This window comes from Pinus tabuliformis, chromosome 7 (assembly GCF_031772625.1).
Source record: "Pinus tabuliformis cultivar Carrire ecotype Pingquan chromosome 7, CPIR1, whole genome shotgun sequence".
NCBI lineage: Eukaryota > Viridiplantae > Streptophyta > Pinopsida > Pinales > Pinaceae > Pinus > Pinus tabuliformis.
The window spans coordinates 55,794,290-55,820,051 of record NC_142293.1 but is presented as its reverse complement, the minus strand read 5'-3'; positions in this window follow the sequence as shown (position 1 = coordinate 55,820,051).

Sequence of the window (25,762 nt, the reverse complement as noted above, 5' to 3'; positions counted from 1 at the left end):
CTCCTTGTAGCTTTTTGCAAAAGTTCCAGCACCCGGCATCTTTGAACGCTTTCTTCACGCCTTCATCCCTCAACGCTATATCCAGGCCCTCAGGTTCAGTCCTCTGGCATTTACCGGATCTGTGTTCTTTCCTCTCCATTTTTCCCTTTGAGATCTTCACACACAAAGTCTAACAGCTCTGGATGAAATGGTGATTCAGCTCTTTTTTTTTTTTTAAATCAGGCTCGCTTGAAATTCAAATTGTTTCATTGAAACACTTCAATACATAATCAGGCAGACTTGTCACTCATGCATCACTTACGACCATCATTAAGGTCTATGCACGACAAAATCTCTTGGGAATGATATTTCTGTGCATATTAACAGATCTATTGGTGGGGTAGTGGCAAATGAGCGTTCAAACGTGAAACGAGGGGTACATAAACTGACATGAGTGGACACAACTGGTGACTCACCTATCGGACTTGACATTTCGGGAAAGATTCACTGCGGAATGCACGAATCCATGATTTCGCAGTGCTGTTAGTTTTAAATTATAATGATGCGCTGCGAAACGGCCTAATCATGACGCGCTGCGAAATTGCTTAACCATAATTGCGCTGCAAAACTGGCAAATGGGATGACGCTGCGAAATCACTAAAAGACACGGTGACTTGGATGAGACAAGACATGGCTATGGAACAATGATGGGTGGAGGAGAACCAATAGGAGTCAAGTATGGTTTGAGTTTAAAACTTTAAAACTCCAAATCCTAAGTGAAGAAAAATAAAATGAAATCAACTTAACACAGACCTTTGTCATTAGACTAAGACAGAGAATTATATGCATCAAATTTTTAGTTCTAAGTGATAACAGTTCCAAAAAAAAATGGTTAGTAGAGAGTGTGCTGTTTATATAGAGATAAATAAAGCCACCCAAAAATACCACTTTCCATTTCCTTTTATTAATAAAGTCCCCAACAATCTATTAGCAAATAATGTTTTTTCATTCATTGATAGGTTTATTGGATATAACCAAATCGAAATTTCTCTTAATGACTAGGACACGACCACTTTTACTTTCCCCTAGGATATGTTCACATACCAAGTCCTTGCTTTCACAATTTGTAATGCACTTGCTACTTTCCAATGGGCTATACTTGGAATATTCTCTAATTTTATTAATGAATGTGTTGATATTTATACGGATAACCATACATCATATGGTGATATATTTGATAAAGGTCTAGCTAATATTGAAAAATTGTTGAACATTGCAAGCAAGCTCATGTAGCCTTAAGCATGAAAAAATGGCATATCATATGAATGGAATTATACTCATCCATTATCTTTCTTTTGCAGGGATACAAATTAATACAATAAAAATTTAGGTAATATTAAAGATTCCTCCAAAATCACAAAGCGAGTTTTGTAGCTTCCTAGGGCATGCATGCTATTATCGAAATTTTATTGAAAATTTCCTAAACTTGCATCCCTTTTATTTCTACTACTTTTAAAAGATAAGGAATTTATATGGTCAAACAAGTGTCAAAGTTCCTTTACAGGTGCAAGAAAATGTGTGTTTGAACCCCCTATCTACAAATACATTTGACACTATTATTGGGGTTGTATTGGAACAATAAGAGGAATGGTAACCATATTCCATCTACTACATTAGTAATAATTTGACTACCACCCCTCCCCCCCATTTGAATAGATACATTATATGGTAACTAAAAAAAAAAAAATCTTGTCATTGTACATGTTATCAATAAATTCTAATACTATATTACAAGCTATCATAATTTTCTACATATTGACTATTCTACCATCAAATTTCCTACGAATAAACATGTTAGTAATGGCATAGTTATTAGGTGGTATATTTTGTTACAAGAGTTTCATATCACTATTATGGACAAACCTGGGAAGGATAATGTCATTTCAAATGTCCTTTCTAGGCTTACAAACAATATTGATAGTTTACTTATTGAGGATTCTTTCATGGATGAGCAGCTTTTTTCAGTATCCACTCACTTACTACTCACTTACTATGGTATGTAGATATCGCTAATTATCTTGGTGCAAGAAATGTCTGACACCACTTCTCTCCTAAGGAAATGTGAAAGATTATTTAGCAAAGTTATCGTTGCTCTTGGGAAGATGATTATCTCTTTTTCACTGGGCCAGATCATGAAATTCGACGTTGTGTAAGCGATGATGAAGTCTATGAAATTTTGAACACTTGTGATGAAAAGACTTGTGGTGGATACTTTGTTGATAAAACAATAGGGTATAAAGTGATTCACATCAGATATATTTTGCCTACATTTTTCTAGGATGTAAAGAGTATGTAAAAGGGTGTGATAGTTGCCAATGGATGTACCTGGAAATCCAGTTATATGAAATTTTGTTGAAAATTTAACTTGTCATTGAACCCTAATTATCTAAAAATTTATTCTTGTTGCATAATAAGATACATAATTTTATTTCAAATAAAATAAATGGACAAAAATGTTATTTTCAATTACACAAAAGGTCATACCAAGTGTTGAAAATTTTCTCTTCTGTTCTAATTCACTAGATTTCTATTTGGATGTTGATTTAGTGGAAAGCAAGTTGGGTTAAGGCTAGTAGAAGAATCATGAATGCATTGTTAGGATCACACACACATTATATGGAATGAACACACATGTTAGACATTGTGCGTGTGTTCCTGATACTAACATCGATATCAATAACTAGCCTACCTACCTTCCTCTCTCTCCTTTGCATGTTAAACCTTGAAATGGTAGTACGACACACAAATATTCCTATCTATATTTCCCTTTCTCTATCCTTCCTCTCTCCCTCTCTCTCTCTTCCCCCCCAACCACTCTCTTTGTCTTGGGCTCTCTATCCCCCCTCCATCTTTGTCTTTATCTCCCTTCCTCTCTTCTTTTCTTTCTCTCCTCCCCTAACTCCCTTACAATTCTTCTTCCTCTCCCTCTCTCTCTGTCTCTCTCTCTCTGTCTCTCTCTGTCTCTCTCTCTCTCTCTCTCTCTCTCTCTCTCTCTCTCTACTTTTCCTCTCTCCTCATCCCTCTGTATCTCGCCACCACCTCTATCTCTATCTCCCTTCTACTATCCTTCTGTATGTTTATCCCTCTATCATTGTATGCCTCCCTCTTCTCCCCCCTCCAAACTATCCATCCATCCCCTCCTCTCTCTCTCTCTCTCTCTCTCTCTCTCTCTCTCTCTCTCTCTCTCTCTCTCTCTCTCTCTCTCTCTCTCTTCTTATTCTTCCTTTTCTTCACTCTTTATCTTTCTTTTATTCCACTCTATCAATATCGCTCCCCTCCTTTCCCTCCTCCCTCGTTGTCTCCTCCCCATTCTCTATCTCTCTCTCCTACCAACTGTTTATCTCTCTATTTCCATTTACATAATTTTCTATGTCTCTCTATCATGTCTTACCTCTTTGTCTCTATTTCCCTCCCTCTCTCCTTCTCTCCCTCTCTCCTTCTCTCCCTCTCTCCCTCCCTCCCTCACTGTATCTCTCCTTTTCTTATTCCACCTCCACTATCTCAATCACTCACTCACTCCTTCTCTCTAATTGTCTATCTCGTCCTCTCCCTCACTCTCTCCTTCTCTCTATTTTTCTATCTCCTCCTCTCCCTCACTTACTCCCTATTTATCTCTCTCTTTTTCAACTCTCTCTCTCTCTCTCTCTCTCTCTCACCATCCCTCCCTTCTCTCTCTCCTCCCTCCCAATATACATCTCTCTCTCTCTCTCTCTCTCTCTCTCTCTCTCTCTCTCTCTCTCTCTCTCTCTCTCTCTCTCTCTCTCTCTCTATTTCCATTTACATATTTGTTTGTTTCTCTCTATCTCTTCTTCCCCCTATGTCTCCTTCTCCCTCCATGTCTCTCTATCTCTCTCTCTATCTCCCCCTCACACCCTCACTATCTCTCTCCCTCTTTATCTTTGTCTCTCTCTTCTTCCCCCTCTACTCTCTCCATCCCTCCCTCTCTCCTTATACCCCCTCTCTATTTCCACCTCTCTCTCACATGTTATGTCTCTCTCTCTCTCTCTCTCTCTCTCTCTCTCTCTTCTTCGAGCCTCTCCCGCTCCTTCCCTCTCCTCTCTCCAACTCCACTCTCCTTCTCTCTCTTCTCCGTCCTTGTATCCTTCCCCTCTCTCTCTCTATCTTTCTCTTACCCATAATCTCTATATATGTATTTTCATTTACATATTTATCTATGTCTCTCTATGTCTTCTTCCATCTCTCTCTCTTTCTCCATTCATCTATATCACTCTCACTCTCTTTCTCTCTATCTCTATTCAAGAATTAATAATTGTTTCTATTTTTAATACATTTTTCTCTCGAAATAAATTTATCTATTTTTAATACATCTCTCTCTCTCTCTATCTCTCTCTCGCTCTATATATATATATAATCATTTTTCTATTAGATAGGCAATTCTATTGTCCATGAAACTACATACCACATATAAAGTCAATTATGTAGATTCTAAATGCATATATTTGTAAAAACAATTAATAATTGTTTCTATTTTTAATACATTTTTCTCTTGAAATATATCAAATCTTAAAATAAATCACTTGTATATTTACACTATACTTTTTTGGGGCATTAACCATTTGGGGAAAAAATTATATGATGCACTAGAGGACATTAACACCTACAATCTAAAAGAAATAACGTTTGATAATGATAAAACCCTTTTAGGTTTCACTAAAGTAACCCCTTGTAATTTGAGGGATATAATGACTTTCATAATGTAAATAAAAATATAAAATTAAGATTATAAATATTGGCAAAGTAGTAGTGCACAAGAAAAATCTATTTTCCTACAACTCCACAAGTTTTTGTAGCAAGATTGCATCATTTTCATCCTAAAAGGTTGCAATATTGAAAACAAGTGCATCATATTTTGCATGAAAATAACATACCAATGTTAGAAAACTCAAGATTCAGGTAGTTGGGCACAATTCTATAAATAAAAAAGTTTATATTCCAAAATCCAACTCATTTTCCTACATTTCATCTTTTTACATCATCTTCAAATTCATTGTATAAGTAACTCTAATTATCACTCCAAGTTAACATATTGTTGTTTTTCGATCTTTGCATTGTCACTAATATGTCATGATAGATCGTCATTAGGTTACACCCACCCAACAATTGTTCTTGCTTTCTATTTACATAACAAATTGTCTTCCTTTTAATAAGATCCTTGTATATATTTATCTTATCAAGCCTTAAAGATTCATTAGGGTTGTCCCTATTTGTTTTTCTAACACTTTTACAATTGTTATCATACCAACAGTTGGTGGTTTTATAATTCTTTTAATATACATCTTGATAGAAAACATGTTCATAGAAATAGGGAGATGGTTGTATAAAATTGTGATAGAGTTTTTCAATGTTATCCTTATAAGTTAAGATGTATAAATCTCTATTAAATCCTTTAGGAATAGACCAATTCTACTTTTGTGAAAATGCAAATGAATTTGAAAATGCAAATGTATTTGATTCCCACAATTCTATTGCATGGCGCTTTTGTACATGGAAAAGTTTAGGGGTAAGGTTAAAGGTATATGATCAGAGTCAAACTCATGGTTGTTTTGAGGGGTTGACCTATGGTTAGAGTCAATCTGATGGTTATCTAAGGGACTAATTCTAACTATTTGGTTGGCAACATGGTCATTTGGTTGGAATTTAACCACTTGAATGTGCCACTACAAATTATTGGGTCTTGAGAATTGCAAATGTTAACTAACTTAGTAGCAAATAAATTATAGATCAAGCCTTAAGAGTTTCTTTTGTATCTACTACTTAAAAACAAAGTCCTCATCTAACAATAGAATATTAAAGTTGAGATTATTACTTAAAAGAATAGCTTGATTAAATGTAGTTCTAACATTCAAATCTCTTAACAACAAAATATTATTTTTATCTATTTATAAATTTATCTAAAATATTAGATTATATTTAATATACATTTTATTATAATTATTATATATATTATAAATTCCTTTGATAAATCTCATACATTTAAATTCCTTTTAAATATTAGCACATGACATGCATTTATTTAATTTTGTGTGTAGAGTTTTATAAACATTCACATTACATTAAATTAAAATTAAAAATATATTATATTACATTACTAAAATATTCTACAAACATGAACATTATATTAAAAAATACATCACATTACGTTATTTTAATTTAATTTTTTATATTTAATTTTGTGTGTAGAGTTTTATAAACATTCACATTACATTAAATTAAAATTAAAAATATATTATATTACATTACTAAAATATTCTACAAACATGAACATTATATTAAAAAATACATCACATTACATTATTTTAATTTAATTTTTACTTATTTAAAATAAAGTGCATTTATATTTTTTTTAATTTTTTAATATAATGTTAATATTATTGTTTATTTGTTCATAACAATTTCTACCACATATATATCAGATTGTAAAACAACTCACATTCTTAATATAATAAAAAAATTATTAGAATATAAAAATTCCATATATTATTATTTTTTGTTTACTTATTAGCGCAAACCACACCATTACATAAATTCATATAAATACTCCATCACAGCTGAAAGTATCACAACCTAATTAAATTAATATTATAACCTAGTAGAAACCTAAGAAGAATTAAGGGAATAATAATGTTGTGGACTTTAACCAATCTCCAAGGTTTCCTACCAGTTTGAAAGTGTAACACATTCTTTGAACATGGTCAGAGATCATGATCATATTTCGCAGTTTATAAAATGTAATTTTTATAAGTTTTACTACCAGCAAAGTGACACGATGACTTTCACTTTTGAAAAAAAATGCATTACAGTTCCAGTCAGGAAAAAACTGCACGCTTCCATGGGCAGGTGCATTTGTCAACGATCCAACAGACATCGTATTTATGAATTCAAACCTGCAGGTATATAAATTCATAAAAGTACTTCCATCATAGTTGAGAGTTTGTCAACGCAATTAAATTAATATTATAACCTACTGGGAAACCTCAAAAGACGGGAAAATAGTGTTATGGACTTGGAATTGGTACCAATACCCTCCTTTTTAGAATGCTTCCCACCAGTTTCAAAGCTCTCCAAACTTGACGATTAACTTGTCTCACTCTCGCAAATTCTATGAACATCGTTATCTTATTTTGTAACTTTCATCCATATAACTTTTATAATATGTATTTTTTATAAAGTTACGGTCAGGACAAAAGTGCACAGCTTCCATTGACACGCGATTTGTCAATGATCCAACATACACAACATTTATGAATACAGATCAAGCAATCCACCATGAAAACCAATTATGAATGCACGCCGATTTATAAATAATGGCGGTGATTTTGACGTGAACGGCAGCGTAAGTGAAGGTCACGTTAATTCAAAAACGACCGTACTACAACGAAATTTGAATATGGATATCAGAAACGACCATAAAACCAGGCTTGCACACGGTCTATTGTCACGTTAATTCGGTCAGAAGTCACTCTCGTTGAGTCGCTCTTTGTTTTCTTCTTTGAACGTTTCAATTTTCCCTTCCAATCGCTGTCATCTTAAATTAAATCGAAGTTGCGATGATTGAGTTGTCACTGTCGCGATTTTCATTGCCCGGCAAAAGCCATGGCGAATGCTCGAAGTGAATGTAAAAAAATAAAAAACAATTCATTAAACTGAAGCAAAACATGAACGGAAAGTTTTAAATACAAAAATTTTAATGGAAAGAAGTTTTAAATGCAAAGTTTGGTCCATTTGAATGCAGGAGTTATTCTATGGATGGATGTTGACCGATTTGAAATCTAGAAACACAACATTTACATGAATCTAATTTTATATGCAACGTTTTCCTTGGATGGATGTTGACGGATTCCGAAGCGAGTCAAATAAGCCAGGCTCAATATTTTGATGCACATGAAGCAACCATGGTGGATACATGGCATTATAAATTCTGGAGACGATGCAACATTGATGCAAGGAAAAACAAAACAATCTCAAACGAAAAATAATAATATTATTTTTAGTTTTGATTTATATAATAGGGGTCGCATGGCAGTTTAGTCCCTACAATACCATTTAAAATTTATACGGAAAATGATATTACTTAATTATTAGCTTTACAAAAGTATTTAATTCAATTATACATATAAATTTATATGAATTTAATTTTATAAAAGTATTTAATTCAATTTTATGTGTAGAGCGGTATGAATTAAATCTTTATTACTTTATTTTAATGATTTTGTATAGTTGATTTATAAATAATTAGAAAAACTTTGAACCATGAGTGATATACCAACTGCTCATAAGATTATTATGATAGTCTAGTGAAACATGCAATTCAAATCCTTGCACCTAGATCTATGAATGATGAGTATTATGCAAAAATATTACTTTGTTGTGTCATCCAAAAGTTTAGTTCCTACATATCTTTTTTCTTACATTTTACTTATATTTCTTATAAATTGAAAACTAAAAAATCAATTATATTTATTGTGAATAAATACGTTCACTATAACTATGCCACTATGTTATCTATGCTTCCATGATATGTAGTTTCTGTTACATTACATGTAGAAAATTTTGACTTAGCTCTATAAAATGATAAAAGTGTTCGTATTTCTTTTATAAATTAAACAAAAAAATGATAAAAAATAGTAACATGTTTTACAAATAATTATTTTCATTTTTAATAAATTATTATCTAGGTTTTATAGATTCTTGAAAGTATATGGTATTAATAAAATTAAGATGATGATTAAGGTGAGAGATTTTAGATAACGGTTACACACTTGGAGACCACTAAGCTTAAGTAAACATCTAGGAAATAATTCACCAATAAAACCAATCAAAAGAAATCAAAAAGTTCATTTAATAGACCAATCATATTTTTAAAAAAATGTTTTTTTATATGGTTAAAACATTTTATCATTGTATGGCTTAAAACTAATAGGATGTGTAATTGTTTCCTTATTTAAATCTCTCAAGTTATAAATCATTTTTCAAAATTTGTTAAATTTAAATTATTTTAAAAAAAAATTATGCTTAGTAAATAAATCTCTGTAAAGTAAATCTAAATGTATTATGTAAAATTTTGAAATCTTTTTCCTTTCGAAACCTTGTTCATAAAATTTCTTATTCTTCTAATTTTTTATTTCCATAAACTAAATGGTATAAAAGATTTCTTCTCCATAAATTAAATATATCTTTATATGTTAAATATCTCTTCATAAACCAACCACTGTAATTTTTTACTCATGCATCTTTTTCACTTTCTAAACCTTTTTGCGTAAAATATCTCATTCTTCTAATTTTTTATTCCTATAAACTAAAGAGTGTAAAAATTTCATTTCCATAAAATATCTCTTTATAAGTTAAATATCTCTTTATATACCAATGACATCAATATTTATTTCACTTAATCTCATTCAAAATATGCTTAAATTATTCATAAATTAATTGAAAGGTTTTATAACATTGTTGTTAAATATTAGAATCAAGCTTCATGAAAGAATCCTCAACCATAAGTAAATAATTGGTTGTTTAACTTGAAGTAAATAATTGGTTGTTTAAACAACCATTGACTAAAAAATATAAATATAGTTGAGTGATTCTGTCATTTTAGTTATTTTTTTTTAATATGATAGTAAAGTTTTCATTCATTGAATTGTGATTTTTTCTTATAATTAAAATATGTTTTTCTTGAACCACTCAGATTAGAAACTTTTGATTGCAACTAATGGTTGTTATACATGAAACATATATCAAATGAGCATATATATATATAGAGAGAATTTCTTAAAATATGAAATCTGAATTTTGTAATTTACATAATATATATTCAAAACCATATTTTTAATAATGAAAATTCATAATTTCATAAAAAATTTCCACATCACATTCCAAAAAAAAATAAAAACACAATTTCCAAATAATAAAATATTCCACGTATAGAAATAATAAACTATACAAAATTTAAAAATATAAACTACACAACAAAAAAACACTATTATATTACATAATCCACATCAATAAACAAAAACTCTAATAAATATAGACTACACCATAAAAAAAAAATCTAATACACATACATCCATATTTAAGAAACATTATCTGATCCACATCAACATAGGCTCCATGTCATATCAATACACGCACCATGCCATGTGAACTACTCCAATATTATATTAGCTGATCCACATCAACACACACCATGTGATATCAATACAGGCACCATGCCATATCAACTACTCCAATATTATCACGGTTTAGAATATTTACCCCATTATCACATAAGACACCTCCACTACACATAATTATTTTTAGGTATTTTCTATATAATATTATCTATATATGAAATTTTAAATTATTTTTGACTTTATATAAAAATAATAATTCATTTTAACTTATAAATAGTAAAAAACTAAAATAAAATTATTTCTTCAAATTGAAATGTAATATTTATTTAGGTTTGTTTGTAAATTTAAAAATATTATATAAAGTTTGACTTCACTGACTATCAAAAAAATTTCTAAAATATTTAGAAATAATCAAATTTCACTAGAGTCATTAATAATCTAATTATGAAATTTTGATTTTTAACATTCATGGTAACTTCACTATGAGATTTTATTTCTACACATTTTTGTCCTTACGCAAGATGCCAATTCAACTACTACAAAAACTAGTTAAACTAAAATGGAGAGTCATATAGGTTGAAATCTAAATTTGAGAGCCTCCTAAAACTACAAATTCGTGTATACCTTCTCTATATTATGGAAAAGCGCGTTGACATTATTAAGAATATAATTCAATTCAATACAACAGAGGTATCATCTTCATTTGTGAGTTTGTACCATGGGAATATGTATTTTCTATAGGATCCTTGTAATCTAGATTGAAGGTGACACCTTGCTCTGCAAACATCACTAGACTAGATGTATTTCAAAATACCTACTCATTTTCAATGTCTTTCTTAGATCATGCAAGTACCTATAAAGTAATTAATAAAAATGAAAATCATTTAGTTTTCTTTATCAGATTGTTAGGCTAATTTATAGACTCTTTAATTTACTACTTGAGACTTCCTAATTTATTAACTCTTTAATTTACTACCTGAGACTTTCGAGATAATTTTCATCCCATATCGGCTTGCATTTCCTCTACACTAGGAAAAAAAGAATTAGTAGGTTCATTATAGAGCAATGCATTTGTTTATTTAACCGTCTCTTCAAGTCTTTTCTTATGGTCATATGATTATTTTAATTCATTACCTTCTAGAGTTGGTTGATGATCGAGCAAAAATTGGTGGAAAGAATCATTAGAGTAACGATAGTGATGAGAGTTGCACAAATATTTTTTAATTAAGATATTTTCTTTATTTGATTCTTTAACATGTAGATTTCTAAATAATAAATATATGTTAACTCAACAAGACCATATTAACATTATGTTATGTTCATATTTACAATTAGTCAATACAAAAAGTTAAAGAATTAACTTCATGTATTTATTTACTTTAAATATGTATCATTATTTGAGCTTATATAGTCATTATGTTATTATTTAGTTATTAGTTTTTAGAACCGTGTGAGCATTTCTTTTCTAATTTTGTTAAAATAGTTTTATTTGTATATAGTTACTAATTTTTAGTATTTCCTAAGATTTTTGTTCTTAACTTTAGTAAATTTGTTTTATTTACATATAGATTTTATAATCAATAATTATTATCACAATTAATTATTAGTTTCTTTAGAATTTGGTGAGTATTTCTTTTACTAATTTTATTAAAAACGTTTTATTTAATTTATATATAGTTACTCATTTTTAGAATTAATATAGATATGTTAACTCAATACAACCATATTAATGTTATGTTGTATTAGTGTTTACAATCAGTCAATACAAAGTGTTAATTATGAAAAATTAATTTAAATTATTGATTTGTTTTATTTTGATTACTAGATGCCAATTTATAATTACATTTTTATTCTCACTATGTCTTTCTTTAAATGAACTTTAGTCAAAAGTTATATATATATATATACACATATTTTAATTGAGATATTTTTTTATTTGACTCATTAACATATATATTTCTAAATAATAAATAAATGTTAACTCAACACAACCATATTAACATTATGTTATGTGCATATTTAGAATTAGTCAATTCAAAGAGTTTGTTTTATATTTAATACAAGATGCCAACCATGATCCCAATGAAAATTGGCGAATTGTGAGGGTTTTTACTTTATTGATATTATGTTATGTTGGTATTTGCAATTAGTCATTTACATTAAATATAATTTTTCATGATTCTTAAGATTTATTACTCTACAATTTCATATAATCATCTATAACTTCATATATTTATTTACTTCAAAAATGTATCATTATTTGACCTTATATAGAAATTATGTTATTTGTTTATAATTACAATTTCAGTATATCTTTCTCTAATTTAACTTTAATAAAAAGTAATATCCAATAATTTAATATAAATAAATAATATATATTTTTTAATTAGGATATTTTATTTATTTGATTCTTTAACATGTAAACTTCTAAATAAAAAAGATATGTTAATACAACACAACACAACCATATTAAGGTTAGGTTATATTCATATTTACAATTAGTCAATATAAAAAGTTAATAAATAAAAATTGGTTTGAATCATTTATTTGTTTTCTTTTGATTACAAGATGCCAACCATGATCCCCATGAAAATTGGCGAATTGTCAAGGTGACCAAATTTCATGGGTGACATGGGACACATATAAAAAAAATTGAAATAAGACACTCATTTTTAATTAAAAAATTTATTTTAATAATTTGTAAAGATAAACATTATAAGTTGTCATGATCAATGTTAAACTATTAGTGGTGAATAGAAAAATCGATTTCTATAGTTTTGCCTTGGCAAGGACTAATATTGTAAAATAAATAAAAAAGAATGTAAAATTCTCATAAGAAAACCCTATAATATGAGTAAGGAAAAAGTTGGTTACTGAAAATGTGTTATAGTGAAGAAAATTAAATGTGTTATAGTGAATAAAATTAGGAGTGCTACACCAATTGGTATAACAAAATGATTGTGAGAACCAACATGCAATCTTTTTTTATCTATGTATATTGTGGGAAAATTTAGGTTGGCATCAAAAACAACATACACTTGCATAATTCACTGTTGTTTTTTCCTTTTTATCTCTCATTGAACATGCAATGTGTTTTTTTTTCAATGTTATCTATTATTTGTCAAGTTTTCAATAACATGGGTTGGTTCATAGGAAAAGGCCTAGAAAAAGTTGAAAGAAATAGAGGCAAGATAGAGCTAGACATACTATAATTAACTTGGGGGAGGGCACATGTAAAGTGAAAGACACTACCAAGTTAGTCTTATCATCAATGTTGAGTCAAATTATCAATTATGTTATTTTGGCAGGTTGGAATTTGAAGTAGTTTTTGGTCCCAGACATAAGCTTGTTGCAGGGTGATAGCCCCTTGAAGAAACAAAGGATGCTAAACTAGAAAAAAACACAATGATTTACCTTGGACTATGAGTTTTGAACCATAGACTTGTTCCTATAGCATTTGACGTGGTGGATCCACTATTTGATGGTCTTCATGATATTATGCACTTAAAATTAACACTTTATATATTGAGTTTACTAATTTTGCACAAAAGAAGAGGTTTCACTTAACTGAAGAAACTTTGAAATATTTTAACCATTGTGAGAGTGAGAAAATTATAGATATTCTTATGGTTCATATTCAAAATAAGCCTCATAATCATATTACAAATGTTTTAGGTTCTTCAATTAAGCATGAAGTGAATCATATAACCACCCCATTTCGTGGACCAAATAATAAACTCAACTAATTGATGATGTGGGTGGGTCAATAGAGAATTATTTGAAATAAATTATACTTAATGGTATTGAAGGGTTATAGGAAGGTGATGGTATGGTACGTTTCTATGTGGATGATGATTTGGAATTTTGATCCCTAGGTTTAATTGATTACTTGCTTAAGGGGAAATTTCTAGAATATGTTCTTGTGAATGAAGTTGAAGTTGAAGAAAACTAGACATAGATACCTTCAAAATAGTATACTTGTATGGGAATTTTTTTCTCTCCGATCTCCATTTGAACAATTATTAGCTATGTCATAGCTTAAAATTTTAGTTAATATCTTGACTATTTGTTATAGACATATTTGGGCACTACAACCCCAATCTTATATGTTCATAAACCAAGGGCTTCTAAGTCCCTAAAAGTGTTGTTTCATACCCTAAAGGAACAAGGTCAACTGATTACATCATCTCCTAGAAGTTGTCCATGAAAAACTGCTCAGAACTAGTCAAAGTTGGACCATCTCGCCTGCTCGATGGTCAAAGTACGATGCATCCCACCTAATGCACATGGGGGGTGTGATGCATACTGAAATTCCCTTCTATGGGGTGCAATGGGCTAGAGTAGACAAATGGCAGGGACATTTTGCAAGGTGGATGATCATGCAATCTTCTAGAAACTTCTCCTGTGACACTTGCCTCTCTGAATTCACTCAGGGATGAGTAAGAGATCATGAAATCTCCAAGAGGAACCAAGAACTATCAGAGAGATGACACTAATCAAAATCCTAGAAGCTGACTCACCCCCCTGCAAACATCTACATATGGATCCCTCATCCCAGAGATCCAAAGGGCTGGAATCTTGTATTTTGTAAGGAAGTATTGTTGGTTTCTCTGTGCAACATTGTATTGTTTGGTGATCTAAGCTTTTCATGAGGTGAAGAGGGCTTTCATGCTAGGAGGATGGCACTGGGTCAGACCAATGGGTTGTAATCCTCTCTTCTCCTACTTCTATCAATAAAGTTATTTGAGTTTTCCTCCATATTATTGTATATCTCTGAATCTTGTATTGTTGTATACATTTGTATGGTTAATATACATCTGATCCTATATTTTTTATGGTTAGAGATCTCTATGCTTTGATGGTATTATGCTGCTTTGACTCTACAGGTGCTCTTTGAAGCGGGACAATTAAGGAAGGAGTGGTGAAGTTCTGACAAAGGGGAAAGGAAACAAGCAAGGAGCCAAGCAAAGGACTGAGGTTGATACTCTCTGCTTCTTTCTCATCTATCTCTCATAAAGGAAAATACAAGTGACTTTAGTTTGTTTGTTTCTAAGATAGCTAACCATCTTAGTGGGACTAGCAGCTCTAAATGGACACTAGTTTTCCCGATAACAAAATGTCGACTCCACTGGGGAGCGAATAGTTTGATTGCTTGTCTCTATTTATTTACTTCATAAACTAGAGACGGACCCTGAAGTTAAGCCATCTAGCCTTCGAACTGCATTTGCTATGCAAGTGCAAAGTAGATCAACGTTGCTTCAGTCAATCTTCGGGTTTGTTTATGAACTGAAAAACTAACTTGCAAACATCCTAAGTGCCCTGGTGGTAGCTCAAGTAACGTCATTATATCAGTCCCTATACTTTGTATTTACTGCCTATCATTAGCTCAGCCTAAATCCCTGAACTAAGCTACAAACTGTGACCAAAGTCCAAGTGAAAGTCTCGTCCCTGGATCATCGCATTGTCTCCTTTTGACATTCTAGATGCAGCGCACCTCCCGTGTGCAATAGGTGGGATGCATCCCTGTTTCCCTATGTTACAGGTGCGATGATCAGATAAGACTATTTCTGCCTCCAGATTCTGGATTTTCTTCATTGTCTTCAGCTTTATTAAGGAGTTTTGTTGTTTGTGATTAGTAGACCACTATTGAAACTCCCTTCCTTTGCATTATTCAGCCTCCATTGTACAAAGAATTGTGAATGTTTTTATGTATTTTTTGCCATTTACAGTTCTCTTTTACAAAAAGGTAGCTTAATCGAACTGTTGTCTTTTGATTTGAAAGTGTCGCAAGTGTCGTTTTCAGTAAAAGAAAAGAATCCTACTCTTTCTGATGGTCGATTACACTATTACTCTTGTATTTGATTTGAATTAATAGTATTTCAAGTGTTGAAAGCAGTTTTCAAATTGAAATTGAAAGTGTCGCTCTTAGCCTTCCTTTCCTTTTTTGAATTTGAAATCGGAAGGTGCCATCTTAGTCTTCCTTTCATTTTTGAATTTGAAATCGCAAAGTGTCTTCTTGTCTTCCTTTCGTCTTTTGAAGAGAAAATTGTTAGTACTATCGCTTTGAAATAAAAGATAGTTCAGATTTGTACTTAGCATTCTTTTTGTCATTCACACATTAAGAAAGCGGAAAAAAATACATGCATGTACATTTCCATTTAGACTGCTTGTTGATTTTGATTTAGGATAGTGCATCTAGTGTGTGCTCTCTGCTCTATGTTGAAAGAATTTCGCTTCTCTTTCCTTAGTAGATAGGATTTTCATTACAAAAATAAAAGTAAATGACTGTTTATCATCTTAGGTTGCATATTTGGAAGTTGTGTATCTACATCACATGGTGAACCATAAAGGCAAACTCCTTAAGAAAGATAAACTGTAAAATAAATTCAATGAACATAAAAATGCTTTGGAACCTAACGCACAACATCTAGAAGTCTAGGCTAGAGACATATTCCAGCGTCGTAAAGCCTGGTAACTATTGCTTTCATTGTAGGTTGGGTGATTCCTCCTCTTTGAGACGACAAGTTCCAGTACAGACTTGTGCTCCCACATACCGTCGAATATATACTGGGAGACCACAATAGGCTATATCCTTTATCCTTAGGAAGCTGTGTTTGTCGCCCTATCGATCGCAATGCACTGAACACAACATTCGCGAAGATTGACTGCCGTACCGTAAAAAGTATTCTGCAGTTTTGTGATTGGTTTAGTAATCCCTCTGTCTAAATTTCTAGAGTAGTCTCTTTCATTCCTTTTCAGACTCAAAGGAAAAGGTCCATCTGAGCACTTGTCACTTCAGGCTCATTAAAAATTGAAGGCGACTAGAGTCATCTATAGGTTTTTCTCAACTCTTAAAATTTGAAAAAGCAAGTTGTGTCAAAGCGTCTAAAATTCATTTAATTCGGAATAATATTCTCCCCTTTTATTTTGAGTTGATCAAGTAATCCACAATCGTGGAATAAAGTCAATCAAAACCCCATCGTTCACAGAGACTAACGAATCAGCTATCTTTAACTCTAGAAATGAAACCATTCCGGGCTAAGCGGACTCATTTAACTCTATCAAAGTCTCCTAGCTTGTTTGAAACTTGTGTTTTAACACCCTCGGAGACTCCAGTTACTCCAACTATTTCTGGTATCCTTGCCTCTACAAAAGAAGTTCCGCAGTTACAAGAGGACATTAGAATTGATCCTAGTGTAACAATAAACACTTCTATTCGTGAACCAGCTCCATCTAGGGTTGATTCGGAAGGTGATACCCCTCCAGCATCTGTCCCTGTAGAATCTATACCTTCTTCAGCACCAGAAATATTTTACGGACCTGACGGTCTACCTCTTCCACCTGGATTGATTGCTATAGAAGAGATTATGGAGGATCTTCCATCTAGTACTCTATCGCATTTTGGAACTGGGATCCACCTATATCCTTCTACTTCAGAATTTAGTCCCCCTTCATCGCAAGTTCTTGTAGAATCGCTAGGAAGTGTTTTGGATAGACTCGATATGTCTAGAAAACCATCGACATCTAGAACTGTGTCATCCAATACAGTGGTAGCAGAACCTCCTGTTGCCACTCCGACGATGTTCGCTGGTATACCATCTGTCCCAAATAGCTCTCAACCACTAGAGGAAGTCCACCCAGGGACTGTTTCGACAGTATGGTCTGTTCCCATTTGTTCATCTAGAATAATATCTGGAATTCCTTATGTTGAGTCTCAGCAAATTGATCCTTCACAACAGTATCAATTTGGGAAGTCTAGTCTCCAAAGGCCTATCTTTCCTTTGAGCACTGGATTGTCACCTTATGGGGGGCAGTATGCCCTTTCCTTGTTCCCTCCGGGAGAACAACCATATGAGAATTCACAACAAAATTCGGGTCAAGTTGGAATCACATCCAGTGGTTGGGTGCTAATGCTGCCTCAACAACCAAGAGTTGTATACTCAATGCAACCAAGTTTACCTGTGTCGAATATCCCCACTACACCGGCTATTGTGACAATGTCGCAAGTACAAGCATTTCCTGTTGTATGTCATCCTCAAGTTTCTCAGGTCGTAATACAACAACCTCTTATCACCACGACGCAACGAGAATCGCCGATTGGTGGCTCCTTAACTGGAGCAGCTTAGGCTCAAACGGGTACCATTACCCCTCATCTTGGTCAAACATCTAGTATTGGACAACAGAAAATGGTTTCACAACCATGGCTAGTGCAACATCAACAACGGCAATTCCAGCAAGCTTACCGAGGACCTGAGCAACAAAACTTTGCTAGTAATGGGCAGCCGTTTATGAAAAATGGTCATAATCAATCATATCAAAATGGTTATGCCCAACAACCTTATCAAAGTTATCAGCATCAAATACATTATGCTGGTATGCAAAGACCCACAGCTTAGGCGATCCCATCTTATCCTGGGTATGCTTTGCCGAACCTGAATCAACAGTTGCCCTTTGTGGCAACTTTGGAGTTACCAGATCTAAATCAGCTAACAAACAATCCAATTTCTTATGCCCCTTGGTGGCCGGCGATTCCTCATAAACTTTCGTCAGATATTCCTAAATTCAATGGAAATCTGGGTGAATATCTGTCGAATGATGTGATGACCTTTCTTCTATGGTGTTCCTCCAACACTCTAAATGATGATTTAATTAGGCTTCACCTTTTTCATCGAACATTAACTGGTTCAGTAGAAAAATGGTACATCGAATTGCCTAGAGCTTCATTCGATAACTTCAACGCCCTTGCCAAAACCTTTTTAACCCATTTTCAGTTACCTATAAGGTACGAAATAGGAACAGAGGTTCTTACCAATTTTAAGAAGATGACAGCCACTCACATATCTGATCATATTCATGAGTGGCAACGTTGTCATCGAATGGTAAAAACATATGTTCCTGATCAGATGCTAGCTGAATGGTTTATTAAGTCATTGTTACCTTCTATTACTGAAGATGTGGCTAAGGGGGGAGTTGTCACTGAAGAGCAAGTCATTGCTCGTGCACAATATCTAGACTTGATCTATACTCAGTCTGGCACACTCTACGACAAAATTCCTGATGCTCCTAGACCAGAGTTTTCCGTTCCTCCTCCTCCTAAATCAAAAAAAGACTCTCATGTCAGCGATGGCATGATAGGTACGATAAGCACAAAAATCACAAAGGCTATATCTAAGAAAGCCCGTACAGTTTCTAGTCAAAATTAAAATGAAGAACCTCTTGCCTCAGAGGTCAATGCCATGTCGTCTGACAAGGGAAAAAATCCAAAGCAACCACGGGGCAAGAAGAAAGGGAAAAATAATAAGAAGAAACAGGAAAATTCACCTCCTGAAAAATCTTCTGAAAACCCTACTAGGCAAAAGAAACCTCGTTATCCATGTTACATATGCAACGATGAGAGTTTTACGAAAGATTTTCCACACAAAGCTAAGGTTATGAAATTTTTAAAAACTTAAAATACCCCAGCGGTGTTGACTAATCCGTTTCCGAGCCCAGAAATAAACCTGGTTGCTAGCGATCATGCTTCCCCATCCCAAGTGCTTATGTTATCCATCTCAAAACACCAAAATGATGCTTTGATATCAACAAGGAATAAATATTATTGAAATCCACAATCGTCGAACGACAAGGCTACAGATCAACCTAGTAGTTCGACAACAACTTCGACCGAAGTTGTGCCACCCATCATTCCTGAGCTAATGATAAAGCCACCAAAGGGAGTAGTACACAAATCGACATTTAATCCTCATGCCAGAGCAACACAACATTATAATATAGTAGAGGACCTGGCCCAATCGCCGTTCGCTATGTCGACACTTGAAGTACTGCAAAATTTCCCCTCCCAAAAGCAGGCTCTATTATTAGCAATAGGTGGGATTGACCTAACGGATTCCAATCTTGTGGCCTTTAATCATAAAGGATATGAACCTCAGTTACCAACTCAACTCGCTTTCCTCATTCAAGTGAAAGCCCTCAACAAAATTGTTCATCGAACAATTATTCATGAGGGAGTATCTACATGTATTATGTCAATGAGTTACTAGAAAACTTTAGGCTCACCACCCTTGTCGCGATCGTCGACGATGTTAAAAGCATTCGATGGACGAACATACACTCTATACGGGATTTTGAGTAACTTACAAGTTGAACTGGGGGGAAAAACAATAGAAATTGATGTTGAAGTTATCGATGGAAACCTCGATTATAACATCCTACTGGGAAGGCCTTGGATTTATGCTATGGCCGCTGTTGTGTGAACATACTTCAGAAAGATTGCATTCCCTTTTCAAGGTAGAATTACAATCGTTGATCAACAAACCTTTCTCCCCAACAGTTCTCAGGTTACCAGAAGCATTCCATTGATCCATGGAAGCTCTCAATCACTTCAAAATATTGGAGTAGGTCTCCTAAAAGACCCTTCCTTAATGGGGAATTTTTCCCTTCCGCCTCCGAGTAATCTGGCAGAAGTGGCCACAATGGAAACCTGTCACATGATATATTCTACATCAACAAAGATGAAGAAGAACTCTGAACATTTTGATAGTGTGGATCATCGCGAGGTATTGCCTCCAAGCCCTACCATACCTACATCATCTGATGATCAATTCAGTGATGTTGTACATTATGTACTGGGGGCATTGGAATCAGATCTTTCCTTCATGACCCCTTATGAGTTGTGATCAAAGGTCGAGAGAGGATAGTTCATTGACTGGTGTCAACCTCGTTAAAAAATGAAACCAAAGATCTGAGTAGAATTCCTTGTCTTGTGTCAAGCTCGTTAAAAAATGAAACAAGGCTGAGCAAAGTTTCAAGTCAAGTCTTTCACTTGATCTTGTAAAGGAACCTTCATTCTATCCACTTAATTATCGCGAGTAGTCTGGTGAATGTAACGAAGCTTAGGGGGCATGTACCCTTGTCTATTTTGTGGACAAACCCAGCTGTAGAGGTAAGTTTCCCTGTAAGTCATGTGATCAGTCTGGGTGACCTTTCACCTTTGTCTAGTTGGCGGACAAAGTGCAAGAAGTTTTTTGTCTAAGTATTGACAGAAAATCATCTTTCTTAACCACAATAAGTTTCCATATGGTTACTAAGGACATTTTCATGCTCGGGGCATGCAAACCTTTTTATGCAAGCAAAAATGACCAATTTAGAGTTTTTAGCTTTTTAGCTTTATAGTTTGGTCATTCCTAGCTTACATAAAAAGAAACATGAGCAGTTTTACGCGAAGTTCAAGCTCGTTAAAAAATAAACCTAGCAATGAGCATATGTTCCACTAGAGTTTAAGCTCATTAAAAAATGAACCCACCTTTGGTAAATAACCATTGCGATCGCATTATTATCAACCTTTGAGCCTTGGTCATGTTCTTACCATCACCTCCACTCTTTTTAGCTGATCATACGCCTCCATTTGATTGTTTACCCCTTTTGAGGAACAGCTACGGTGAGTGATCCTATTAGCCACCTTCTTTACACTGCCATGATTGAAAAATTTCCAAACATTACCTGATACTAGCTACTATTCGAAAACATCACTCGTTCCTGAAAAAACGAGTCTCCTTTAAGCTCTTTTCATCTGACTCGTAAAATATGAAAAGATTGCTGAGCAATTGGCCTCTATAGCTCGTTAAAGTGATTGGAAGTGCCATCCATCCTCTAGATTTTAATATTTTTGGACTTGAGGGATTATTACACAAAAAGGTCGAACATTTGTCTTGTTCGGCTTGTTAAAACTATCGAAAAGTCATCCCTCTCGCATTGTTTTATACTTTTTCAGACTTAAGGGATTATATTACGAAAAAGGAATATTGGGGTTTCCTTTCCGTCTCTTTTCAGACTCTCTAAAATTGAAAAGAACCGAGTTATCCTTGTCATTAAACTCGTTAAAACAATAGCGACAAACTTGTCCATGCAGACAAGAGCGAGTCTCACTGTCGCTAGGCTCATTAAAACATAGCGATGGGTTTACTAGAAGGGAAAATTATAGAACAATCATATGTTATCCTCCTCAAGCTTGACAAAAATAAAGAGGTACTGGTCCGAAATGACTGGGGAAAATTTGGAAGAAAACTTGAAGAAAATTTATTGGTAGCAGGTCGCTCTTGAACATGACACTTTCACTCCATCAACATGATTGAGTCGGGTTGGGTTATTTCATTCACCGGCCATATCACCATTGGTCCACCATACCATCCACTTTTGGGGTTAATGCTACCAATCCATTTCAATGTTGCCAATATGTTCAAGAGAAGTTGCTCAGAGAATTCACCAACCCAGCTTGTGTCTCATCCGCTGCAATACCTTCACACTTCATTCTTTCATGACCACCACCCTGAACCTTGTATCATCAGATCGTTTTCACCTCCACAATATCATTTGCTCCCTCCTGTGTCATAGATGTGGGATTCATTAATGCCCTCCTATGACGGGTCACTTCTTGTCGACATCAGCTCATTATCCAAGAAGTCGACCTAGGAACAACCCTTTCAGTACTTTGAATCTTACATGCCTTAATGGAAAGTTTCTCACTTCCAGCGACAGGTTTACATTAATGGCCTTCAACCAAAATATTTTGCGTGGTGTTCGACATCGACTCATGTATTCACACCACGTGAATTGTACTGCAGTACCTTTAGGGTCATTATCATTATCGGTGATTCCTCTTGCGCCTGTTAACAGCTTACATCATTGGTTGGTAATCAGGCGATGTCTTTCAATGTTTGACGCCAGAACATCTTTTCACTTGGATCGACTTGTACTTCGGGTGAAGATTGAACGAGTTTTCAAGACCCCGGATCTAGTTTCATCCATCCGGGTTGCGATATATTCAGGAAAATAAAAACATCAAATGTACATCATTGCTGCACAGATAATCATCCAAGTCAAAGGATGATGGCTCTACCAGAATCATCAGTCTGCCACGCAGACGGTTGTCTGTCCTATGTACATCAGAATGAATTTATAAAGCTAAGCATGGGAATGCTCACCTCAGCTAGATCATGAAAATATTATGAAGATAACGTATTGTATTGTATCTTATTATAGGTCACCTTCTAGTTCGAAAAACCTCGGATCCTCATGATAAAGCATTTCACCCGACATCAAAAGATTTACGACCTCATGCTTTAGGGGGCAACTGTTATAGACATATTTGGGCACTGCAACCCCAATCTTATATGTCCATAAACCAAGGGCTTCTAAGTCCCTAAAAGTGTTGTTTCATACCCTAAAGGAACAAGGTCAGCTGATTACATCATCTCCCAGAAGTTCTCCATGAAAAACTGCTCAGAACTGGTCAAAACTAGACCATCTCACCTGCTCCATGGTCAAAGTGCGATGCATCCCACCTAATGCACACGGGGGGTGCGATGCATACTGAAAATCCCTTCTATGGGGTGTGATGGGCGAGAGTAGACAAATGGCAGAGACAGTTTGCAAGGTGGATGATCATGGAATCTTCCAGAAACTTCTCCCATGACACTTGCCTCTCTGAATTTGCCCAGGGATGAGTAAGAGATCATGAAATCTCCAAGTGGAACCAAGAACTATCAGAGATATGACACTAATCAAAATCCTAGAAGCTGACTCACCCCCCTGCAAACATCTATAAATGGATCCCTCATCCCAGAGATCCAAAGGGCTGGAATCTTGTATTTTGTAAAGAAGTACTGTTGGTTTCTCTGTGCAACATTGTATTGTTGGGTGATCTAAGCTTTTCATGAGGTGAAGAGGGCTTTCATGCTGGGAAGACGGTGCTGGGTCAGACCAATGGGTTGTAATCCTCTCTTCTACTGCTTCTATCAATAAAGCTATTTGAGTTTTCCTCCATATTCTTGTATATCTCTGAATCTTGTATTGATGTATGCATTTATATGGTTGATATTCATCTAATCCTATATTGTTTATGTTTATAGATCTCTATGCTTTGATGGTATTATGCTGCTTTGACTCTAAAGGTGCTCCTTGAAGCGGGACAAGTAAGGAAGGAGTGGTGAAGTTCTGTTAAAGGGGAAAGGAAACAAGAAAGGAGCCAAGCAAAAGGCTGAGGTTGGTACTCTCTGCTTCTTTCTCATCTATCTCTCATAAAGGAAAATACAAGTGACTTTAGTTTGTTTGTTTCTAAGATAGCTACCCGTCTTAGTGGGACTCGCAGCTCTAAATGGACACTAGTTTTCCCGATAACACTATTGTCAAGCATAGTTGTAAATTTGTCAATGGTACACTAATATCACCCTCTTCTTTTCTACAAGTCACGTAGTCAAGATCCTCCAACGGTTAAGATGATCATACTTACATACGTATTTTAGAGATTGTTGATCTAGGTTATATTATTATATCATTTTTCATCCATCCTAATGATTTTAGAGTGGAAAGGATTGAGAAATCAACATGCATGGTTAGTTTTTCTAGGTGGATAACATAAATGATATTTTTTGGAGGTATAACTTTCCCACTTAAGTTACAAACCTTGTGATGTTATTATAAACCCAAATACCTTTCCAATGGTGCAAGAAGTGTGTCAATGGGAGTTTGGATGCAAAAATTCTGCATCTTGCAAGTTGCTGTTTTTTATTGACTAGCGTGGTTAGAGAGGATGTCACACCAGACCCTATGGGGACTATTAAGAAAAATCTATAAGGATCAAATTTGTAACTCTAGTTGAGATTTGAAGGAGTGAAATAGTATCTTTAGTTGGCTACAAGGATATGTTATAATTGGATCATTAAGAGGAAAACGAGTTCCATTCATTTCAATTGTACCTTGTTCCAAAGTGAGAAAAACAAATTGGGAGTGAGAGTTAAAGAACATAACAAAGGGGTTTTAGTGTCTGTAAAAACCTACTAAGGCATAGTTCTCAGTTATCTCAAAGAAAGTTCCTTCTCCTTTTACTTTCATTATTTCCATTTAAGATAAAAAAGAGTGAAGTAACCTCAGCTTCCAAATGGTTTTTCTCCCATAAATTCAATAATTAATAAATATGTCATATAAGAAATTTAACCCTCATAGTATAAAATGTATATTTTCATTAGAAACTATCAAATGGAATATCCACAATATTTGATGTATCAAAGATATACAATCATGGTTTTAACAATGCATTTTTTATGGGTTATCCTTGAATTAGTGTTCACTTTGAGGATATAGAGCTAAATAAATTGAACATGCCATTGATTTACATAATTGACCAATGACCAATATATGGAGTGTTTCACTATTGAAGAGGTTGTACATAGAGTTGTGTGTATTAAATAAAGATGAAATGAATTTCAATAATTCAACTAATAATTACAAATCCAAATTATAAAAGCCACTTAGATATAGAACTCCAACTACGTGAGAGAGAATATACCACAATTCAAAAGTGAATTAGAGATGGTATAGGTGTCATAGTTTAAATACAAGTCATTTTCACTACAAGCTAAGTTAGATGGTGAATTATCTTATGGTAATTTGTAATTGTGGGAACTTATGGAGATGGTGACCCTCGTAGTTAATGAAGCATAAAATATATATGATTGTTGTGTAAATGTAGTAGTGAAAGTTAGATGATTTACACTATAGTTCAAGACTAGATGGGACTTCTACAACAACATATAAGCCTA